This window comes from Heterocephalus glaber, unplaced genomic scaffold, assembly GCF_053883595.1.
Source record: "Heterocephalus glaber isolate CG9 unplaced genomic scaffold, H.glaber_assembly_v1.0 deba00000331, whole genome shotgun sequence".
Lineage (NCBI taxonomy): Eukaryota > Metazoa > Chordata > Mammalia > Rodentia > Bathyergidae > Heterocephalus > Heterocephalus glaber.
This window is the reverse complement of record NW_028258142.1, coordinates 27,170,676-27,179,694: the sequence shown is the minus strand read 5'-3', so window position 1 is coordinate 27,179,694 and position 9,019 is coordinate 27,170,676. Positions and strand designations below refer to the sequence as shown.

The window sequence follows — 9,019 nt, the reverse complement described above, 5'->3', positions numbered from 1 at the left end:
GAGAGATTACATAGTGCAGATTATTAACTTTCAGGCTTCCCAATACTTTATACTTGTGTGGAAACTGAGTTTAGAGGCACCGTCTGTGCACAAACCCAATGTCAAAGACGAGGTTCAGCAACAGCAATGATGCTGAAACTTCTAGGTTGCTAATCTTCTAGGCTGGCTTTGCCTTGTAGATCAGGATCCCACATGATCAAACAGTCTTGGTCAAGGAAGGACTGGCATCCTCACAGAGCAGGAAGTTTGGAAAGCAAGGCTTTGAGCAGTGTGACACCAGAGGAAGTAGGCAGGTGGTCATTCCTCCTCTGAGGGAGCAGTAGAGCAGCTTTGGAAACATGCACCCTCCCTGCGAGCTGGCCCTTTCCTGGGCTTGGCACCAGGGTCCCTTTCCCACCAAGACCACACAGGCAAAGCTGACAGTGAGGGGAAGGATTCAGCATGATGTAACAGGAGAAAACACACTAATCAGGAAGACTGCAAAGTGCGGACTGGGGGCCAGGACCCAGGGCCAGCTGCGGATGGCTTGCTACTGGGAAATGCTAACAAGCGAAAGGGAGTGTGGGGGTGAGAAACATTTTGAAATTTAAATCCTAAAGGTAAAATAAAAATCTATCCACTTATGAGATATCACCAAAACCCCATACTTAAATGGTCCCATTTGAAATAAACTCATTTGACATCCCCTGTGTCCTAGCCATGGTTTGGAGACTTGTTAACTTCTAACTTTCTGTATTAACCAAAGAAATGTTCTTATTTCATTGCACCTTATCTCAGAAATAAAGGGAAAGCCAAAACCCAAGCCCTGTTTGGGTGACACATGAACTTCAAGACAAGCACAAGTGATGAAGCTGCTCCCCAGGCCGGCCAGTTGTCATGAAGGTTAAGTCCATGATACGAAATCCGATCACCTGTCAATAGCCACGCACAAAAACACATGCTACAGGGGTAAAACTTTTTTTTTTTTCCCTTGGAAGGAACTGTTATTATGTTCCCTTCCAGGACCAATTTCCACATTCTACAGATATGGACGAGCATGCTCAATGTTTGCTGGAACTAAAAAGAAGCCCACAGGGAAAGAAGTGCCTTTCAATGCTTTAAGGGTTTTTCACAATACTAGCACCTTAGAATTCCCTACTTAACCCCTAGGGAAAGGGTTCTGGAAATATTCCTGAGAAGCATCTGATTTCTCTAGGAATCCGAGCTCTGTGAAAAGAAACAAAGTAAGAACAGTTTTAGAGCTTAGGAAATCCATACGAAAAAGGGTGAGGAGGGTGGAGAACAGCCTATAAATGGAAAATGCAGCCTCTGGGGACAAAAATTCTAAAATAAAGAAAAGGAGAACAAATACCGTTTTGGGGAACTTGCAATTATACATGGTTGTCAGAAAATTCCTCAATCACCAAATGTTTTCTGAGACAGGTAGGGAGTACTCAAAGGATGAATGGAGGGGCCTTTGGATGACATTGCTTTGATGGCCACCAGACTCTGACACAGGGCACCAGGCGACACAGCCCCTGCAAGGGCACTGGCCACGTGTGGAGGGGTATGCCCACCCCTGGTCTGTTCTGGAGGGTGTTGCACATGTCCTCCAACTGTCCTGTTGTCCACACCATCCATATGATGGCAACTGGAAGCAGATTTCAGGTCCCAACTCAGATCTGTGGGCCCAGTCTCATACCTTTCTGATCTGGTAGCAAATTTTGTTGGGGGGCTCAAGAAAGTCCCATTTTTAGGTTGTATCCTTCAGTGGCAGAAGGAGTGCTTGGGCATAGGGTTTGGACAGGATTGTCTAAGGAAGAGCTACCGACAGCTACTGCTCCTGGAGATAAACTCCCATGGTTGAGGACAGGAGAGCCGTCTCCTCTGGCAGGTGCCTTTGAGCCCTGGGCTTCAGTGTTCCCCAGCGCCCATTAGCACGAGGAGCTTCATCCGTACTGCTCACTGGAGACTGCGAGAGGAGCGGTGATCTTGAGTTTCAGGAACCAGGGCTGGAGGAGTGGCACTGCTAGGTGATGGGCGAGAGTTCAAATGGGCCGAGGGGGGCTCTCCCACTGGGAGCCTAACTGAAGACCACCACACACTGTCCCACCTGGCAGGCTGGATGGCAACACAGTTCTGAACCCCATAATTTTCATTTTCTTAAATGGCTGCCAGGCCCAGGGTCCTGAGTGCATGCACAACAACCAAGAGTCCTTGAAAAGTGCATTGGGACTGCCACCCCTCTAAGGAGTAAAGTAGTTGCATTGTCTATGACAATCTGAGATTGGCTACCTCAAGGATGGGGACTGGGGCCCTTAATGTTCAGCTTGGACCATGCCCATTGCTCAAGGTCAAGGACCCAGATGTCATTGTTCATTTGTTGGGATCCTAAACAGCCACCAAAGACAATCATTTTATCATCTATCACACAGGAGGAGTGGCCAGCCTTGAGTTGTTAGAGTGTAATTCATTTCATCAAAGAATCTCTCAAGTCTCCAGAGGTCATTGAAGGCAACATTGCAGCTGTTCTGGTTACAACTTCCAAACACCTACATAGACTGATTAGCATCATAATAGCACAGTCTGTGTGAGAACGCTGAGTAATTGGGGTTCCAGGGTAGAGTAAATGTAGCTCTCCCACTGAATGATTCCTTTCTGGACAGCCAGGGTGACACTGGTGGGCTACTCCTTTGATGAGTTGATACTACTGTTTGCAGATGGGATGCAGTCTTGTGCTCCTGATACCGGACAAGAAGGACAGGATATACTCCAAAACCTGGCATCTTCAACCTGTTATGTCCAGGCTTCTCAGCCTTCAGTCCTGGGTGGGCTTTCTCATCTTGCTCCATTGTTCCTTCTGGTGCAGTTTCCCCTTGGTCCAGAGCTATGAAACTGTCATCTTCACTGTCCAAAGAGCTGGCCATGAAATTCCACTCCAAAGCATTTCATGGCTTCAGTTTTAAGGAGGACATCTTTCTGGTTCACTCATCCATTTGTGGATTTGGCCCGGCCTGCTCCATGTTCTCAAGTTTGCTCTGCTGGTGATACTGGTGAAGGGCCCTGGTCAGGACCAGGCCAGAGGCACTTTCCCCCAGGCTGCACTTGCCCTGCTTGGGTGTCCTCATGGCTGGCAGGACCCCAAGCCACCCACAGCCTCCATCTTCCTTCACTCAAACATTTCTTAAAGCTCAAATAAAGTATAAAGTTTGGTTGTTCATATAGTATTTGTCAAAATATTCATGTCCTATGCATGGTAGAATGAGTGCCTAAAAACAGCCTTTGTCTTGAGATCTTTATTAAATAATTAAATTTGTTCATAGTCAGAATAAATTATTAGTACGAGCTTGAACAAAATAATGTAAAAGCTGGGCATGGTGGTGCACATCTCTAATCCTAGTACTCCAGGAGGCTGAGGCAGGAGAATTGAAAATTGGAGGTCAGCCCGGGCAACTTAGAGAGACCCTTTTTATAAAAATATAAGAAAGGGCTGGGAATATATCTCAGTGTAAAGGCACTGGGCTCCATCCTCAGTTAAAAAAATAAAATAAAAAATGCTGTGGATGTTGTTCAGTGCGAAGGCCATAGGTTCAATTCCCATTACTGCAACAGACAAACCAACTAACCAAAGAAACAAAAATACAATGAAAAAACTATCATGAATTGGTAGCATAAAAGAAAAATTATGCAATAAATACTTTAAGAAAATTGGTTGAATATTTAGGAAGAAACAGAAATTCATTTTGAATACCCTAATACTAATGAGTTAATTGATGAAAATCAAAACATAAAGATCAGAGATTGTTTAACCTCCAAAGTACTTAAAACTTCTATGTCTAAAAATTTATAATAAAATTATAATTAAAAATTTGGAAAATATGTAGAAAAATTTTACCACACAAGATTAAACAAAAAAGCCATTGATACTTTGATGTACAAAATGCTCTTTGTGAAAAAGAACATTGAATTGCAAGAGTTAAACTGCAATAAAAATAAATGTGAATATTAATTAATAAATACATATGAATATATAAATATGGATACTTTACAAAAATGAATATTGACTAATATGATAATGTTTACAAAAATGTTTATTTTCAGAGTAACAAAGGAAATGACCACACTCTTACACACACAAATACACACATTCTTCTCCCTGAATGGATTAACGAAGACTGACAAAACTGCCAAGTAAGGAGGATGCAGTGAGTAGAGTCTGTTATGCTGTTGATGACAGTGTTATCTGGGGCAGTTTTCTTCAGTTTGACCACATTTATTGATAATTTTTAATGTAATGTATTTCACTTTTAGATCATCTAGTACGTAAATATGAAAGCATAGTTAAGTAAACTATGGTAATTTCAAATAAGAAACTATTGTACAACCAATCAAACAAAAACAAACCAATATAAGGAAGAAATAGCCTTAGATATGTATTAGAACAAAGTCTAGAATGTATAAAACTTAAACAAAGTATAGGTGATTATTTTCTGTAAGTATTTTGAATTTCCTGTAATATAGGCTACATTATTTTCTAATAGGAAAAAAGTATAGGAAGTCAGATGATTCTCAACCTAATGAAAAAGCAATAAAAGAGGCATGACAGTAAATTTGGGGCAGTGAATAATTAGAGTACCCAGATTTAAAGTAGAACACAAAATGTTGAGATCAAACTTTAAGAACAGAATGAAGTGGCTTAAGACATTAGAACAGACAATACAGTTTAAAGTTCAAATTTAGGTTTAGGGATGACAAAAGGTGGTATAGTTTATGAACTAACAATCAATCAAAGCAAAAGATGCACATAAGCTCGAGAGTACACAATGACTAAAAAGAATGTGGCTTTCAAGTGACAACCATATTTCCTACTGGGAGGTGCCAAAATTCAGTGTTCTTAGCATCTTTTATGAAATAGAAAGCTAAGATTCTAGGGTTGGAAGCCCTTGAAAAAAGATACAATCATCAACCAAACACCAACCCTGGTTATTTTAAAGCAATTGTACTTTGTGCTAGGCTACAGTTATCTCAACTAGTTTATTTTATGCTTATCTCTTATTGTGCAATCAAGCCCCCAAAATGGAGGTTTCAGTTCATTAAGCCTAATCAAAAGGTAAATGTATGTACAACATACATAAATGAAAAAATATCTCATGTTTATGGATTGGAAAATTTAATATAGTTACATGTCTGTACTACCCAATATGACCTACAGATTCAGTGAAAACCCTGTCAAAATTCCAATGTTATTTTTCATAGAAATAGAAATAAAATCTTAAAATTTGTATGGACAAGAAAAGACCCCAAATATCCAAACCAATTTAAGTCAACAGAACAAAGCTGTAGGCATTGTACTACTGATTTCATAATCTATTACAAAGTTATTATAATCAAATCAATATAATACTTACATAAAAATGGATACATTGACCAACGGAACAAGATAGAAAGCCCTCAAATTTACAGTAAAAACTATACATTTGTGATCAGTTGATTTTTAAGAAAGGTGCCAAGAACCTACAATGGGGAAAGGACAGTCTCTTCAATAACTGGTGTTGGCAAAATTGGATACATACATGCAGAAGGATGAAAGTTGACCCTTATCTCACCCAATATACATGGCTCATCTAAAAATAACTTTAAAGCTTCAAAACTGTAACCTAGAACAGTAAAATTAATAAAACATAGGGGAAAATTCCACAAGATTGGTGTGGGCAATGATTTCTTAAGTATATTCTTCCAATCACAGGCAACAAAAAAACAGACAAATAGAAACACATAAATCTAAAACTCTTCTGCACAGCAAATGAAACAATTAACAGAGTGAAAAGACAGCACATACTATAGGAGAAAATATTAGCAAGTCATACATCTGCTGATGGGCTAATGTAGGCAAAAACTCAAGGAACTCAATAACAAGAAAAAAAAATCTCTATTTAAAAAGTAGGCACAGAGCCTGAGTAGATATTTCTCAAAAGACATACAAATGGCCAGCAGATATGTGAAAAAATCCTCAGCATTGCTAATCATCAGCAAAAGACAAATTAAAGTCACAATAAGATATCATGTCATACTTGTTAGATTAGCTTTTATTAAAAAGAAAGACAATAACAAACATTGGTGCAGATGTAGAGAAAAGAGCATACTGCAAATCAGAATGTAAATTAGTATGGTCTGTTTGGAAAGTAGTGGGAGATTCTTCAAGGAAACTAAAAATAGAATTACCATGTAATCCAGCCATCCCACTTCTGGGTAATAGCCAAAAGAATTGAAATCAGTATATTGAAGTGCTATCTACATTCCCAAAAAGACATGTCTTTTTGAATTAGGATCTGAGTGTAACTCTATTGATATTTTGGAAATGCACATTACTAGTTCCCTCAAAAGTGGTTGGCCTATAAGAAATGCATCACTAAGAAGAGTCTTTAGAGTCATTTTTATCTTTATTCTCAATTATAATACTACTCTCTGCCACAGGGAGAGAGAGCACTAACTCTTAGATTAACATGAAATATCACTGCAATTTTGTCCGCTGTATCATGTACACTTTCCTTTGTGAGAAGTGGGAAAGTGCCACATATGTTCTGTTCTTTTCTTTTCTCTCTCTTTCTTTCTCTCTCTCCCTTTCTCCTTGCTTGCCTTCTTTCCTTCCTTCCTCTCTTTTTCTTTCTCTCTTCTTTCTTTCTTTCTTTTTTCTGTTTTTCTTTCTTCCTTCCTCTCTTTTTCTTTCTCTCTTCTTTCTTTCTTTTTCTTTTTTTCTGTTTTTCTTTCTTCCTTCCTTCCTTCCTTCCTGACCTAAAATATCACGACTCAACAGAAAAGGGTAATAATCATTAATATAGCATGGAGCATGATATACTCTTATAAGAAGCAGAATAATTACCCTGGAAAATCCTTGATTCATATGATTGAGAGATACTGAAGTTATTTATCTGCTATTTTCATCTTTAGCTAAGAACATTTTAATAAGTTGTTTTCCTTATTCATTATGATATAGCTATTTCAACAGGACAGATTTTATTCACCATTCACCATAATTTATCGTGATCAAGTAATCTCAATATTGGCTTATATTTGGACAGTTTTAAAATTAGTAATCACCGTAATCCTTTTGTTTGCTTAGCCATAAAATTTGGCAATATTCATAATCAAGGAGTGGCTTTGTGGGCTTCTTCTGAAGCAAAAACTAAATTCCTAACCTGTGAGAAATCATATTTCAGTGATTTCAAATAAGTTGCATGAAATAGTTACGGCAAGAGCTTACATCTGCCCAGAGTCCTAGTGTCATTCCTACATATGAGATCATTTTCTGAATGCCATTTTTTGAAGAGACGAGATATTTCTCTTCTCCACTTAATATAAATTGTGTATTTTCAGATTGACTTCTCCCACAAGATAAATATTAGTTTACATAATCTTCATTGAATAAATACATAATTATTAATGTAACACAAATCCAGTGTTTCCTGACTGCTAATCTACAAAGTCAGCACAGACGTTTTTAGAGTTGGATTTGAGAGACAAGTACCTTCAGAATGACTAGAAAGCAAGAGGAGTATGTTGTGAATGTTGAACAAAATGTGGCCGAGATGGTGAGTAATGCAAGCAACTCTTAATAGCTTTCATATATGTTTTTCTTGCTTTCAACGTTTAGCTTTTCACCCTGTAAGAAAATTTGACTGCATTTTTTTATGTTTCCTGTTACAGAATGAATGGAATCTAGGATATTATTATTTTCAGTAACCATAGGGTTGATGAAATTGTTAATTTGTATATCAGATAGTGCTTTCCTATCACTGGGAAACTGTGCACTAGATTTTTTACCTAAATTTTGATATGCATGTCAAACACCTACTGTAAGGTAGGGGTAGACAAAATTTTGGTAGATGATTTAGAATGTCATGTTCACAGCAAATATTAACATTATTATTTTTATTTATATATATATTAGTCCAGTGAAGAACTTACCTCGCTCTGGCCTACTGGAATTTAAAACAGTAATTATAAAAAATGTCTCATGATAGGGAGATCTAGGCTTAAAATGGCTAGTATGTAAGTCACATACTTCTTAGAACCATGGAAACAAAACTGTAAAAGTCTCATTCATGATTCAATTGAATTATTTCATTTTACGAATGAAGAAATTGACATATTTACTAGTTCACATTGTTGGTGTCAGAGTTAGAAACTGAATTCAGATTTCTCAAATATTATCTGCAGTTTGTAAGAAATACTTTTCAAAAAAAGTGACCACTACATTCCTGACAAAGAATAAATGAATTCTATGGTTAACTTGAAGTGTTATAGACAAAATGAAATAAAAATAGGATTTAATATGTAAATTGGTTTTTAATTTCAAGTTTGTATTTGTGACAAGTTTAAGTTTCAATAACTAGACTACAATAGATTCAATTTGTATTTGCCTTGTATTTCAAGGAAACTACAAATGTTATTGCTTTAGCATAGTATGTACATTATTTTATTTTTCCACAAAATATACTGAATATGACTTATAGAGTTTTCACAAAATAATAAAACATTTGTGAAATTAAGCTGAATAAGTTAAATAATTATGCCAAGCAAACAAATAGCAAGCCAAACTTCTGAGTTTGTAAAGAAAAAAGTACAAAAGGAATGATTAGAACTTCTCAGATTTTAGTATTCTGATAGACAACCTATAACTTTTCACAATGCCAAAACTAGGAGAAGATTTTTTTTTTCTTTTTGGTACCAGGGATCAAACTTGGGTTCTTGAGCTCGCACAGCAGGCTGCAAAACTACTGAGCTAAATCTCTGGCCCGGTAGAAAAAGATTTTTTTGACAAGTATTATAGGAGTGTTATTTTCTTATTTTAGAATATTTAAAAGATCCAGAAAATTCAAAAAGAAAGAAAAAAAATCACTCATGTTCTTGTTTGGAGAAAATCAGTGCTAATATTTTCTTCTCCATCTAATCTAATTTTGTTTTTTGGCTGATTTATTTTGCCCCTTGAATTCTTGTCAATTTACCCAAGGATTTTCTTCAAAAATTCAAGAAAGACAAT

General features: G+C 37.1%; 1 pseudogene; it reads right to left on the bottom strand.

Annotated features, from left to right (window-relative positions):
• Nucleotides 1–1,395: 1,395 nt before the first annotated feature.
• Nucleotides 1,396–2,906, bottom strand: LOC101709917 (F-box only protein 42 pseudogene; annotated as a pseudogene).
• Between the last annotated feature and the right edge of the window lie 6,113 nt (nucleotides 2,907–9,019).